This window comes from Pleurodeles waltl, chromosome 1_1 (assembly GCF_031143425.1).
Source record: "Pleurodeles waltl isolate 20211129_DDA chromosome 1_1, aPleWal1.hap1.20221129, whole genome shotgun sequence".
NCBI classification, from domain to species: domain Eukaryota; kingdom Metazoa; phylum Chordata; class Amphibia; order Caudata; family Salamandridae; genus Pleurodeles; species Pleurodeles waltl.
Window position 1 is genome coordinate 932,687,383 of NC_090436.1, and position 16,463 is coordinate 932,703,845.

A 16,463-nucleotide genomic window follows, 5' to 3' on the forward strand; every position below is an offset into this window, starting at 1 on the left:
CCCACCTAGTCCTTCAACATAAAATCTTATTTACAAAACGGTTGCGTATATGTCATGCTGCCACTAAAAATGCACTAACTACAAGGATTAATTCATTGGAACTATGACTTTTTAAAACCCTTATCACTGCACAACATTTTTTCAAGCCCATTTCTCGACAATTTTTGCGGATCCATTTTGACAGAGGAGAAAAATAAGCAGGACAGAAAAACATAAAATGTTCAACAATTTCTGGGGCACCACAACATACTAGACATAAATAAGAAATAGCAGTTGATCCCCAACTACTTGTTAGGGACATCAGCGGTAAACTCCCAAAGCGAAATCAGGCGTATAAACCTTTGCCCAGTAAGTCTGGTATAATATCTAAGTATGGTTCATACTGCGGGTACCACTTAAAATCAATAAGAAGATTAGTAAATCGACCGTGAGATTTACAACAAATATGATCGTTCCTTACATAGGACCAGTATGCAGATTTCAAAACTGTTTTATGGGATTTCACCAATTTATGAGGGTTAATATAATATCATATGCCGGTACGCCGTCTTGAGGTAAAAAAAAAAAATATGATATACTTTTTGTTTTTACCTAATATGGTGTGAACTAGGACTTTAACATACTCACTCTAGGCACTAGGTACCCGATAATCAGGATTTAACACTATATTGAGTGACACTTTCCCCCTGAAAGTGGTGAATTTGGTCAGGGTCTTTCATTTTGATTAATATGTGTAAGTGTGACTTGATAACATTTAGCCTTCGGCTAGGCAGTCCATTTCGGGCATGACATCATAGCACCTGGTTACAAATAAAAGCATGATAAACCTATTTAGTACGTAATCTTCATCGGGTCACTAGATATACCTTTGTTAAACCTTCAACATGTTAATAATTATTTCTTATAATTTTTAATCTAGGGCCTGTGATACAATAATTAATCTTTACATTACTTTGCTCATCTTTTGGGACATCGATAATTTTTCTAAGGCGTCAATGTAACTTAGTATCCTTTCAACATGGCCCCCTCAGATGAAGTCTGATCTGTGGAGTGCCGACCTGAGGAAATAAAAGTAGGATGTATTCTTTGTTCTTACTCAACATGGCACTGAAATAGAACACCAGCTTTTTCATCGTAGTCAGCCAACGCTCAGGATTGAACTTGTGACTAATGAAGGTTTGAAAAATTTTCAGGGAAGTGGCTAAGACTATCTTAGTTTCTAAAATTGCCAAGCAAAAGGAATGTCATTTGCTAAGGTTAGAAGAAACTCCCTATACTGCAAAGGGATGACCAGTCTTCTGGCAGTTCCAGGTTTAGGGTCCCTTGACTCAGTATACAGGAGGTTGTCTTCCCAATACACCTTAAGGCTATCAGCGACATCTGTTTGACAGTTTGCTGTCTCAAACTCTCCAGTGTGGGACAGGTCTGCTGTGCCACAATCAGCTCTTCCCTAGCAGACCCCCCTGCACCCAAAAGCTCAGCAGTGTCTGCTGCCAGTTCATCTGGTGTAGGTTCTGCACAGGGAGAGGATTCCTCTTCCTCAAAAGGGGAATCTTCTGTAGAGGGAGGGATAGTGGGCAAGGATTTAGCCTTCCTACCCCTAGCTTTTTGGAGCACTTGGTCCATTGTTCCAGGATCCTAGTTTCCCTGTCCTCTTTGCTTTTTGGTCTGAGCCCTTGTCAAAGCAAAGATATGCCCAGGAATGCCCAGCATTGCTGCATGAGTCTTCAACTCCACTTCAGCCCAAGCTGATGTCTCCAAATCATTGCCTAGTAAGCAATCTACAGGTAATTCAGTGGCTACCACAACTTTCTTTGGACCACTAACCCCCCCTGGTTGAGATTCACAACAGCCATGGGATGGCTAAGAGTGTTGTTATGAGCATCAGTCACTTGGTACTGCTGACTAAGTAGGTGTTGATCAGGGTGGACCAGTTTCTCAGTCACCATAGTGACACTGGCACATGTATACCTGTAAGCCTCAACCTCAACACCATTTATTAGGGGAAGTTGCTTGTACTTACCCATATTAAGGGGACAAGCAACCAAGGTGGCAATGTCAATACCCCCATCCGAGACTAAAACAGCCTCTGTGGTCTCCCTAACAAGACCAACCCCAACTACACTACCAATGGTGAGCCCAGCAGGTGGATTCACTTGCCCAATGGCCTTTACTTTTACATAAATAACACCATGGCTTATTTTGATTATGGGAAGAGGATTTTGATCCACCACTCCCAGAGGATTTTTGTGGGCCTGATGAAGACACAGAATGTTTTTTATCTTTGTCTCTACCCTTGTCAGAAGACTTACCATCCTTCTTCTTGCCATCCTTGTCAACCCCCGTATGAACTTTTCTGTTCACTCTTGTTCTGACCCACTTGTCTTCCTTCTTTCCCAATTCTTGGGGAGAGGTCAGATCTGAGTCTACCAAGTACTGGTGCAACAAATCAGACACACAATTGTTCAAATTATGCTCTCTCAGGATTAGATTATACAGGCATTCATAGTCAGTCACCTTACTGCCATGTAACCAAACCTCCAAGGCCTTCACTGAACAGTCTTCAAAGTCTGTCCAGTCTTGAGAGGACTCTTTTTTGGTATCTCTGAACTTTATCCTGTATTGTTCAGTGGTTAAGCCAAAGCCATCCAAGAGTGCATCCTTCAAAACTTTGTAATTATTAGCATCACTTTCTCTGACAGTAAGGAGCCTATCCCTACTCTTACCAGTGAAAGATAGCCACAAGATAGCAGCCCACTGCCTTTGAGGGACCAACTGTACCATACAAGCCCTCTCAAGTGCAGCAAACCACTTGTTAATGTCATCCCCCTCCTTGTAAGGGGGGACTATCTTATGCAGGTTTCTGGAATCGTGTTCTCTTACTGGATTACTATCAAATCACTGCTGCTGCCACCATGGGGAACTAACCCCAACCTCTGCCTTTCCCTCTCTACATCTAAAGATGTCCTGTCTAAGGCCAGCTGCAGCTGTCTTAGCTTCAGCCTGGCCTCTTCCAAACTCAGCTTTCTGAGTTCCCTTTCCATAGTGTTATCCTCAGGGTGGGAGGCTTGGGAATTCTGAGACACAGAAGAAATGTGGGAATTGGCAGAAGTTTACCTGTCTCTAACTGGCTGGATTCTAGTAGCCTGGCCTTTTGGAGTGAAAGGTTCCCTACCAGTGTGTGACCCCCTCCCACTATCAGGGTCACTAGATGGCCTGTTAGCTGGCAGGTCTTTGGATGAACCCTCCCCAGCATCCTCAGGGGACTCCTCTGAGTCTTGCTGGCTACACCCCTCCTCTACCTCCTGATCCTGGGATGGGCCAGACTGGTACTGGTCATTTTCTAGGAGAAGGCTAAGGAGAAGATCTTTGGTAGGGTTTTTACCAATGCTTGAACCTCTTTCTGTGCAGAGACCCCTCAAACTTTTAAAGTTTAAACTACCATAGGTTGCCTGGACAACTGAGGGAGTAAGTTCTACTGCAGACATGATTGTTAGAAAGGGTTTAGGACATAGAGAAAAAAAGTTTAGAAACTTTTAGAGAAAAGAGAAAAACATTTTCAAAATTTTCAAAACGTTTGAAAACTTTTCTGAAACTTTTTAGAAAGTTTGTAGAAAGAAAGTTAAACTGTTTGGGTTAACTGTGTATATTTTTAAGTATTTGGTATATGTTTTTTTTATGAAAAGCACCAATGACAAAGTGGTAAAGCAGTTACAAGTACTTATCCCACCGCTGCACCACCAATGTAGGAGGCTGGCCTGGCTTATAGTGGGTACCTGATGGTACTTACACCTTGTGCCAGGTCCAGTTATCCCTTATTAGTAAATTCGTAGTGTTCTAGCAGCTTAGGCTGATAGAGGTAGCTATAGCAGAGCAGCTTAGGCTAAACTAAGAGACATGCAAAGCTCCTACTATACCACTTATATCATACAGCACTATTCCATAAGAATCACAATACTCATAGATACTATATTTTAGTGACAATGTGTCAGAAATATCTCAGAGGATATACTCCCTTAGGAAGTAAGTAAAATACACAAAATATAGACACAAACCAAAATCAGGTGAGTAAACAGTTAGGAAAGTAGTGCAAACACTGTAGAATTTAACAGAATTCAATAGGCCTAGGGGCAACACAAACTATATACTAAGAAAGTGGAATGCGAACCACTTAGGGACCCCAGGCCTAGTGTAGTGTGTGGAGGGTCGCTTGGAGTGTAAGAAAACACTAAGGGTGTTCAAGATACCCCACCCCAAGACCCTGAAAAGTAGGAGTAAAGTGACTCTACTTACCCAGAAACACACTAAAGTCGTGATCGGATTCTGCAAAGACCACAACTGACTGCAAAGCACTGAAGATAGATTCTTGGACCTGAGGACCTGAAACGGAAGGGGACCAAGTCCAAGAGTCACGAAAGTGTCCAGAGGGGCAGGAGCCCACTAAACCCCAGATGAAAGTGCAAAATGGCTGCCTCCAGGTGGAAGAAGCTGAAGATTCTGCAACAACGGAAGATGCCAAGAACTTTTCCTTTGCACAGAAGATGTAACACGGCGTGCTGGACGATGCAGAGTTGTTTCCACACAGAAAGACTGCAAACAAGCCCTGCTAGATGTAAAGGTCACAGTTGAAGAAAATGGGTGCTACCCGGGCCCAGAGAGGACCAGTAGGTCGCCCCTTGGAGGAGGAGACAGAGGGGGAACTCAGCAGTACAGAGAGCCCATGCAGAGGCAGGCAGCAGCCACAGAAGCACCTGAACATGGGTTAAAGAAATCTGAGCACGGCAGTCATCTCAACACTACAAAGGAGGTTCCCACAAAGCCAGTGGTCAACTCAGCGAGTTGAGCAATGCAGGACGGAGTGCTGGGGACCTGGGCTATACTGTGCATGACGGAGTCCTTGAAAATGAGCACAGAAGCCCTAGCAGCTGCAGTTCACGCCATACACAGGATTACTGTCTGGCGTGGGGAGGCAAGGACTCACCTCCACCAAATTTGGATAGAAGGACCTCTGGACTGTCATAGTCACTTGGATCTAGCTCCTGTGTTCCAGGGACCACGCTCGTCAAAATGAGAGGAGACCCAGAGGACCGGTGATGCAGAAGTTTGGTGCCTGCGTTAGCAGGGGTAAGATTCCATCGACCCACAGGAGATTTCTTCTTGGCTTCCAGTGCAGGGAACTGTATGTCAGTATGTTTTTGACTGTCTCACTGGGATCCTGTTGGTCAGGACCCCAGTGCTCATAGTTTATGGCCTAATGTGTGTGTCTGTATAGTGCTTGACTGTGTCACTAAGGCTCTGCTAATCAATACCTCAGTGCTTATGCTCTCTCTGCTTTTAAATTTGTCACTGTAGGCTAGTGACTTCATTTACCAATTTCAATTGACACACTGGACCCCCCTTATAAGTCCCTAGTATATGGTACCTAGGTATCCAGGGTATTGGGGTTCCAGGAGATCCATATGGGCTGCAGCATTTCTTTTGCCACCCATAGGGAGCTCAGACAAACCCTTGCACAGGCCTGCCATTGCAGCCTGAGTGATATAAAGCACACGTTATTTCACAGCCATTTTCACTGCACTTATGTAACTTATAAGTCACCTATATGTCTAACCTTCCGTTGTTGAAGGTTAGGTGCAAAGTCACTAAGTGTGAGGGCACCCTTGCGCTAGCAAAGGTGCCCCCACATAGTTCAAGGCCATTTCTCCGGACTTTAGGAGTGCAGGGACGCCATTACACGGGTGCATTACATATGGATCAATACCTATATGTAGTTTTACAATGGTAACTCCGAATATGGCCATGTAACATGTCTAAGATCATGGAATTGTCCCCTAAATCTGGTGTTGGAAAGCCAATTTCATGCATCCTGGGAGCTCAACTATGGACCCCCAGTAGTGCCAAACCTGCTCTCTGAGGCTTGAACCGCAGCTGCAGCTGCTGCCAACTCACAGACAGGGTTCTGCCCTCTTTGGGTCTGAGCAGCTCAGTCCCAGGAAGGCAGTACAAAGGATTTCCTCTGAGAGCAGGGTGTTACACCCTCTCCCTTTGGAAATAGGTGTTACAGGCTTGGGAGTGGTAGCCTCCCCCAGCCTCTGAAAATGCTTTGAAGGGCACAGATGGTGCCCTCCTTGCATAAGCCAGTCTACACCGATTCAGGGACCCCTTGTGCCCTGCTCTGGTGCGAAACAGGACAAAGGAAAGGGGAGTAACCACTCCCCTGTCCATCACCACCCTAGGTGTGGTGCCCAGAGCTCCTCCAGTGTGTCCCAGGCTTCAGCCATCTTGCTTTGAAAGGTGTAGGGTCACTCTGGAGGGCTCTGAGTAGCCAGTGCCAGCAGGTGACGTCAGAGACCCCGCTTGATAGGTGTATACCTGACTAGGAGGCTAATCCTCCACTGAGGGCTATTTAGGGTCTCTCCAGTGGGCTTTTCCTCAGATTACGACTTGCAAGAATTCATCAGGGATCCTCTGCACTTCTCTCTTCAACTTCTACCAAGGATCGACCGCTGACTGCTCCAGGATGCCTGCAAAACTGCAACAAAGTAGCCAGAAGACTACCGGCGACATTGTAGCACCTAATCCTGCCAGCTTTCTCAACTGTTTCCTGGTGGTGCATACTCGAGGGGCTGCCTGCCTTCACCCTGCACTGGAAGCCACAAAGAAATCTCCTGTGGGTCAATGGAATTTTCCCCCTTCTTTAGCAGGCACCAAACTTCAGCTTCACCGGTACTCTGCGTCCCCTCTCATCCTGACGAGCATGGCCCCTGGAACATAGGTGGTAGATCCAAGTGACCCAGACTGTCCAGAGGTCCAACTATCCGAATTTGGAGGACGTAAGTCCTTGCCTCCCCTCCCCAGACAGTAATCCTGTGCACTGCATGATATGCAGTTACAAGGGCTTTTGTGCACATTTCCAAGAAATCTTGCATGCACAGCAGAGCCTAGGTTCCCAGCATTCTGTCCTGTGATGCTCAGCTCCCTGAGTTGACCTCCGGGGTCGTGGGACCTCTCTTTGCAGTATTGAGATGACCGCCATGTTCAGTCTTCTTGAACCCATGTTCAAGGACTTCTGTGAGTGCTTCCTTCCTGTCTGTGGGCTCTCCACGTTGCTGAGGGGCCCCTCTGTCTCCTCTCCCAAGAGGCGACATCCTGGTCCTTCCTGGGCCCGGGCAGCACCCTTTTTCTTCAACCAGAACTCTTGCTAGTAGCAATGCTTGTTTGTGGTATTTTGCCAAGGAAACAACTCTGCATCTTCCAGCACACTGTGGGACATCTTCTGCATGAAGGAGAACCTCCTACCTCCTTTTGTTGTTGCAAAACCTGCAGCTTCTTCCAACCGGAGGCAGCCATTTTGCACCTTCATCCAAGGTTTTGTGGGCTCCTGCCCCCCCTAGACACTTTCGCGACTCTTGGACTTGGTCCCCTTCCTTTGCAGGTCTTCAAGTCCAGGAATCCATCTTCAGTGATCTGCAGTCTGTTGTAGTCTTTGCAAAAACCTTTATCACGACTTTAGTGTGATTTTGGGGAAATAGTAGTACTTTACTCCTACTTTCCAGGGTCTTGAAGTGGGGTCTCCTTTACCCCTTAGTGTTTTCTGACATTTGCAGCGACACTCTACACACTACACTTGCCTAGGGGTGTATTCGTGGTCCGCATTCCACTTTCTTAGTATATGGTTTGTGTTCCCCCTAGGCCTATTGCATCCTATTGTGTTTCACAGTGTTTGCACTACTTTCTGACTGTTTTACTTACCTGATTTGGTTAGTTGTGCATATTTTGTGTATGTTACTTACCTCCTAAGGGAGTATATCCTCTGAGAGTACCTTTATTTTTAGTAACTCCGAGTATTGTCTTTCTTATGATATAGTACCGATATGATGTAAGTGGTATTGCATGAGCTTTGCATGTCTCCTAGTTCAGCCGTGGCTGCTCTGCTATAGCTACCTCTATCAGCCTAAGCTGCTAGAACACTACTACACTCTACTAATAAGGGATAACTGGACCTGGCATAAGGTGTAAGTACCATTGGTACCCACTACAAGCCAGGCCAGCCTCCTACAAGGTGTCCCATTGGACACTATCAGGTTCCCCCTAAAACATCCACTAAATTCAGTATTTAGTGGTCACCCCTAGACCAGGTAATCATATTCAATGGACAGAAAGAAGACCAGCACCAAGAAGATCCAAGACATAAGAACTGGGGATCTGCTGCACAAAGAAGGGCGTCAAACCCTGCCTGCTGCACCCATGACCCGACAATCGCCACTGAGGAGCTGCTGAACAGCAGGCGAAACTCTAAAGAACCCCAGAGGTCCGCCAGGCTTTGAGCATCACCCAAGAACTCCCTCCAGAGTGGAGGGACCTCTCTGCAACATGAAGAAACCAGCAAACCAGAGAGAGTCACTTCACTGACCAGCAGCTAACTCCAGAACCGGAAATTGCATTTGGATCCAACCTAACACCAACAACTGCGAGGACAAACCCTGCAAGTGTGCCAAGTTTGGTGATCCTGTGCCCTTCAGTGGTAGAACAGTGCCAATACCCTGTGTATTGGTCAGATGACATCAGACACGAGGTAAAATAGGCCACCTGGGGATGAAAAGGGACCAGCAGGAAGCCCCAGTAGAGGGACTTCTGGAACACCCTGGACCTCCCACCAGAGTGCCTCCATTGTCCTGCAAATGACCTTTGAAGCAACTTAACTCCAAATCGACAGTGCCTCCTTATGCACAGCTCCTGGCTCACAGCTTCACCCTGCACCCAACCACCCTGTGCCCTGCAATGAAGAATTGCTGTGTCCTAAGGGTCCCTCACCCCTTGAGACCTCGACACTCCAAGGGGGCCTCAAGAAACCACCTCTAAACTTACCTGCACAGACCTTTTCCAAATGGTCCCCCGAAGTGGCCGTCCACCAGCTCCAGAGAAATTTCACCGCTGCTCCCGCTGGAACCGTGAGTCACCCGAACTTCTGCAGCTGGCAGAGTGTGTCCACAGATGACCTCAACCATCCTGCAAAGAAGAACTTGGTAAAGCAACTGTGTGATTTTATATTTATTCTTAAAATTGAATTTCCATTGATTCCCACGGTGCCTAAATTACCCACAAAAATACTACTTTTATTAAACTTCAAAAATGCATATTTCAAAGAGTACTGAACCAATTTTGATAATCTTGGCCTTTAAAAATACTACTTATAAATTGGTCTCGAGTTATTCCTTTGTGCATGTAAGTTGCAAGATTCATAGTGTGAGTACAACAACTGCTCTTCACTTCTCCAAGATTGGCCTAACTGCTCAACCAAGCTACCTTACAAAATTTAAGCATTAGGTGATCTAATTTTTACCTCTGTAAACCATTGTGTGGTTGCCTGGACCCCCTGCACAGTGTGCCTAGTTTTGTACACTACATAAAGGGCCAGCCTCCTTTAGGTAGAACCAGTCTCTTCATTTGAATTTTATATGGATGAAACCAACCGACACTTCAAAAAAAACCATTTACGTAATATTCAGGATAGATGCCCCCTCACTGGCAACCTTCTCTGCCAAGTGCAAAGACCCAACTGAAGGTAACAAGGTTTGCCCAGTGTGTAGCTAAACATAAGAAACTGAACAACACCTTTTATTTTCATGCCCAATGTACTCCAGGCATAGCAAATGTTGAATTGCACCCCTATGTTGCATTCTGGGGATTCACCAACACCAGGTCCCATTGATAATTTGCAGGTCTGATACTAAATCGCTACAGATACAGAAACTAAACAGTTGTTTCTATAGCAAAATATCTTGAGTGTATCTGGCCTATAAAATCCAAGATTTTATCCTCTTGTGGCTCCCTTTGACTTATCATGATTTAAGCATTTATATTCCCAGCCAGTAAAGTCTGCCATGTGCTTGCTACTGTTACATTTTAACCAGAGTGAGTGATAGTAGAGGATGATTGCTATTTGTTATAGCAATTGACTCATCATCTGTTTAAAAGAATTTCATTGTGTATTTCATTAATGCCACAAATACGAGACCACATTATGGCCCTCATTATGACATTGGCGGTAAGTACTGCTTACCGCCATGCTGCCTGCCGCCAACATACCAACACCGCAGTGGATTACCACCACCCATATTATGACCCACAAATAGCAATCCATCTCTATACAGCCACACACACAAGTCCGCCAGACCAAAAGTCAGTGATAAACTGGCGGTAGCAAAACCTACACCGTTACACCAACAGAATTACGCCGACACCATTATGACCCACGAATCACCGCAGCTGACATTTAATGCCGCTAAACCATTGGCAGTACATATCTCCACGCTCAAAATACACACACACATACAAAACTACACCACATTGGACAACTCAAACTACACACACCTGACACACATACACACACACACCACTATCAAAAACCCACCCACATCACCCACAACCCTTTACCAATAGAAATAAGTGCTGCAAGAGAGATAGCAAGAACACAGACATGACCACAGCCACACACCATCATCACCTATACACCATCCATGCACCCTACATCACACACCCCAACATAGCACCCCACACACCCTCACCCACACCACTCACAATACACCCATGGCATCACAACGACAACCCAGGTTCTCAGAGGAAGAGCTAAGGGTCATGGTGGAGAAAATCATCCGGGTAGAGCCACAGCTATTCGGATCACAGGTGCAGCAGACATCCATTGCTAGGAAGATGGAGCTATAGCGGAGAATCATGGACAGGGTCAATGCCGTGGGACCGCACCCAAGAACAAGGGATGACAAGAGGTGGAACGACCTACGGGGAAGGTGTGTTCCACAGCAGCAAGACACCAACTAGCTGTACAGAGGATTGGAGGTGGACCCACACCTCCTCCCCCACAACTAACAACATGGGAGGAGCAAGTCTTGGCAATCATGCAGGTGGAACGACCTACGGGGAAGGTGTGTTCCACAGCAGCAAGACACCAACTAGCTGTACAGAGGATTAGAGGTGGACCCACACCTCCTCCCCCACAACTAACAACATGGGAGGAGCAAGTCTTGGCAATCATGCATCCTGAGGGCCTGGCAGGAGTCGGAGGAGGACTAGATTCTGGTAAGTCAATTCTTTACTACTTTCACACCCCTTACCTATGCCATCATATACCCCCACCCTCACCCTCACTCCCATCACTCCACCACCTCCCACACACCCCACCATCACAACCCACTCATCCCAATACCAAGCCCTGCGTGTAACACCAATGCACGGACCCCCATCACAGGCATGCATGGACACCCATCACTACAGTATGCACACTAGAGAGAATCACCTAGCCCACAAAATCACCACTCACACAAGGCAAAGCTGACAGGGCAATAACAACCATAGAGGGCAACACACCCATGCACAAGATGACACACACAGAAACAATAACACTGCATTTACATCCCCACAGGTCTCCTACTCAACGTCACTGGAGAGGAGGTGCCAGCAACTTCCAGTCCACCCCCAGAAGAGGCCCACAGTGATGACAGCAGCTCTGGGCGCCTGGATCTGGATGACCAACCTGGCCCATCAGGGATCTCTGGACAGTCGATAACCCAGGCACAGTCCCATACCACCACAAAGCCTCCCCCCTCAGGAAACACCAGCACAGTACCCACTCAGCGGGCCCATACCTCTGTCCCCAGGACACGTCAATCAGCAGTGTGTCCACCACTACGTGGACCCCAGGCCATCCCACAAACACAGGATGATCAGGGACCTGTGACCAGTGGCAGTGGACACACGGTTCAGGGGACAGAGGCACAGGACAACAGGGAAGCTGGGAGGACAGCTGTGCGACAGGGGGAGGATGGGCCAGGGAACCGTCTCTCCAGGAGGCACTCACAAACATCCTGGGAGCTTACCACCATTCCCAGGAGACGATGGGCCAGATACTGGACAAGTTGCAGGAGACCCGGAGGCTGAAGGAGGGACAGTGCCTGGGGATCAGGGAGGACTTGAAGGACATCAACACCACCCTGGTCTCCATTGAAGGGGTGCTGGCAGACATGGCCAACACCATGAGGGAGGCAGTGGCACACCAGCGGGCCCCTGACACAAGCCAAACTGATGAACAGCCTTCCACCTCCGCTAGTGGACAGGAGGCCCTGCCACAGGAACAACAGGCCACCAGCACCCCACCCCCTTCAGAAGGAGTACCACCGGTCAAACGGTCCCTGAGATCCAGGTAGAAGCCAGAGACTATTGCCAAGACCCGTGCCAGGATATAAGACTCTCCTGATTGTCACCCTTGTGTCCCACTCTGTCACCCTGTCCACCTTCACCCGCCATTGCTCCACTTCCTATGTCCCCTTGGACAGAGCAACTGTGATACAAATAGACTGGACTCTATCCTGGACATTCCTCCATCATCGCCCCAGACCATTGCACATCCCCCTCTAATCATTAGCACTTAAATAAACACTATTTGAAAAAAATACAAGTATGGAGTCTGTCAAATCATTTAACCATGTATTTGTTTAACAAGCTTTACACACTGCAATAATACTGTGCACTAATGTATACATAGGAATGAACTGTAGTTGGCTGCAGTCAACAAATCAGGAGCGATAGTGGGGCACAAATATCTGCAAATAGAGATGCCAAAGGGTACAGTAAGTGGCCACAGAAGTGGGAAAAGCAGCCTGCCAGTGACAATGTGTAGGAGGCTAACCTGGTTTGTAGTGGGTACCTTGGGTACTTTCACCTTACACCAGGTCCAGTTATCCCTTGTTAGTGAATGTAGTAGTATTCTAGCAGCTTAGGCTAATAGAGGTAGTATAGCTAGTATAGCAGAGCAGCTTAGGCTGAACTAGGAGACATGCAAAGCTCATGCAATACCACTTATAATTACATAGTACTTAAACACAAGTAAATACAATACTCAGTGTGACCAAAAATAAAGGTATTCATTTTGTTGATACAGTACCAAAAATATCTTAGAGACAATACTCCTTCTGAAGGTAAGTATTATACACAATATATACACTAGACACCAAAATTAGACAAGTAAATAGTCATAGAACAATGCAAACAGTAGGAAATCCTATAGAATGCAATGGGAGAAAATAGGTCTAGGGGAAACACAAGCCATGTACTAAAAAAGTGGAATGTGAATCACGAATTCCCCCCTAGACAAGTGGAGTGTGTTCAGAATCGCTGGAAGAGTAAGAATACAGTAAGGGTAAGTAAATTACCCCACCCCAGAGCCCAGAAAAGCAGGGGTAAAGTACTGCAAGTTTCTGTAGGACACACTACACCTCGTTTTGGGGATTTTGCAGCAGCCAACCAAGTCTACAAAGAACAACTGCTGGATTATTGGACCAAGACCAGAAGTCGAAAGAAGTTCCAGGAAGGACAGGAGCCCCTGCCAACCCAGAAGAGGGTGCAAAAGAAGAGTCCCCGGTTAGTAGAAGACTGCAGAAATGCACCCTAGGAAGATGCCAGCAGGTCCTTGCATGATGCAAAAGATGTCCCACGGCGTGAAGATTGTTGCGGATGTGATTTCGTGTTAGAAGGTACCAGCAAGCCTTGGCTATGACAAAAATGCATTTTTCATCAAAATGGCGCTGAATGGGCCCAGGAGGGACCTGGGGGCCTGAACTCTGTGTGAGAAGGAAGATGGTGCCCTCAACACTTTAGAGAGCCCGTAGGATGCCAGTCCGCACCTCCACAAGCTGCAGGATCTGGGTTCACAGAATGTGCAAAATGCAGTCAATGCAGCACAACAAAAGAAGGTCCCACGCCGCCAGAGAACAACTCGGCAAGTTGAGCATGACAAGGTGGAGTGCTGGGGACCTCAGCCAGGCTGTGTATGAAGGAATTTTGCAAAGAGTGCACAGAGGCCTCAGGAGGCGAAGAAGACACAATACACAGGGGTACCATCGTTCTCGGAGAAGGCTAGGTCTTACCTCCTCCAAATTGCATCAGCAGGACCTCAGGACAGTCTATGTTGATGATGTCCACCCTCTGTGTCCTTAGGAGCACGCTTGTTGCCGTGAGAGGAGTCCCAGGGTACCGATTGTTACCTTGGAAGGTGCCAGCTTATAGCAAGAGAGTGACTCCGTCACTCCACGGGAGATTTCTTCAGTTCTTCTGGTGCAGGATGAAGACAGGGAGTCCCCAGGGAGTGCACACCAGGGAAACTGTTGCAGGTGCTGACTTGGAGCTGAGGTTGCTGAAGAAAAGTATCGCTTGTAGACACTTTGTTGCAGTTACAGCATCTCATGGAGCAGGCTGCAGTTGATCCGAGGTCAGAGGATGCTGAAGTTGTTGCAGAGGATTTCTGAAGGAAACTTGCATGCCGAATCTGAAGAGAACCCAGGAGAGACCCTAAATAGCCCTGAGAAGGGGATTGGCTACCTTATCAAGTATGGACCTATCAGAAGGGGTCTCTGATGTCACCTGCTGGCACTGGCCACTCAGAGCCCTCCAGAGTGCCCCCACACCTTGCAAAGTAAGATGGCTGAAGTGTGGGACACACTGGAGGAGCTCTGGACTCCACCCCTGGGGTGGTGATGGACAGGGGAGTGGTCACTCCCCTTTCCTTTGTCCAGTTTCCCACCAGAGCAGGGGAGAAAGGGTCCCTGAAAGGGTGTAGACTGGTTTACGCAAGGAGGGTACTGATTAGCAGAGCCTCAGTGACACAGTTAGGCGCTACATAGGCATACACATTAGGCCACAAACTATGAGCACTGCGGTCCTGGCTAGCAGGATCCCAGTGAGACAGGCAAAACATACTGACATATAGGTTTTAATCTATGAGCACTGGGGTCCTGGCTAGCATGATCCCAGTGACACAGTAAAAACACACTGACACACACTCACAAACAGGCCAAAAGTGGGGGTAACCATGCTAGAAAGAGGCTACTTTCTCACACAATGTCAAACACAAAACTGTCAATGTAAAGTGTAATTACAGTGTCTTACCTGTGTTTCATTGGAAGTACTATTGTACTGTTGTCCTCATCCTCATCCTCTGCCTCCTCATCTTCACTGTCTAAAGGGTCCACTGCTGCCACACGCCCATCTCCAACCTCATCCTCCTGCAGAAAAGGCACCTGGCGACATAAGGCAAGGTTGTGCAACATACAGCATCCCACGATGATCTGGCACACCTTCTTGGGTGAGTAGTACAGGGATCCACCTGTTAGATGGAGGCAACGAAACCTGGCCCTCGGGAGGCCAATGTCCTTTCTATTATTCTTCTTGTATGCCCATGTGCCTCATTGTAACTTTCCTCTGCCTTTGTGCTGGGATCAGTAGCCATGAGAGGTTGGGGTAACCTGAGTCACCTGCAAATATTGAGGTACAACTGTTTGATACACACTAACACATAGGGCCCACACCATACCCATACACCAAATCCCCTGGGTGGGAACCACGGCTCACCTATTAGCCACACCCGGTGCCTCTGGAGTTGAGCCATCACATATGGGATGCTACTATTCCTCAGGATAAAGGCATCATGCACAGACCCAGGATACTTTGCATTGACATGGGAGATGTACTGGTCCGCCAGGCACTCTATCTGCACATTAATAGAGTAAAAGCTCTTTTGATTTCTGAATACCTGTTCATTTCTCCGGGGGGGCGGGCAAATGCAATATGTGTACCATCAATAGCACCAATCATGTTGGGGATATGTCCCATTACATAGAAATCAGCTTTCACTGTGGCCAAATCCTCCAACGAGGAGAAAACGATGTAGCTGCACATGTGTTTAATCAGGGCAGACAACACTCTGGTCAGCACTATTGAGAACTTTGGCTGAGGCATTCCTGCTGCCAAGCCCACTGTCACTTGGAAGGATCCACTTGCCAAGAAGGACTGGGGGCCTGGTGCTGGGATTCATTCGGGCCCCACCACCAACCATGGTGGTTCAGCCGTCTGAGGCTGCAGGGGATGGGCTGGAGCTTCCCCCCGCCACTGCCAGCACCGACACCAGCACCACCGCCATCAGCAGCAGCCCCAGTGGGTAGCCGTCTGAGGTTGCAGGGGATGGGCTTGAGCCTCCCCCCACCACTGCCAGCACTGCCACCAACACCACCGCCAGCAGCCGCAGTGGGCAGCCATCCAAGGCTGCAGGGGATGGGCTGGAGCCTCCCCCTACCACTGCCAGCACCGACACCAACCCTGCCACTACCACCACTGAGCAGCCGTCACCACTGGCGGACAGTGTGTAGTCCTGCCTCCATGGGCTCTTGTGCGTCCTGGCCCCTGCAAATCCTGTGGGTCTGACACGCAGGTGAGAGACTGTGACCTTGCACTCCCCAAGATCTGCATCACAGGGCACAAGGCCCTCTCAAGAACCAGTGGAAGAAGCTATCCACTCACCCCATCCTTCCCAGGATGAAGCACACTGGGCACAAGCCCCCTCCAGAACCAGTGGAAGAGGCCATCCCCTCACCCCATCCTTCCCAGGATGAAGCACA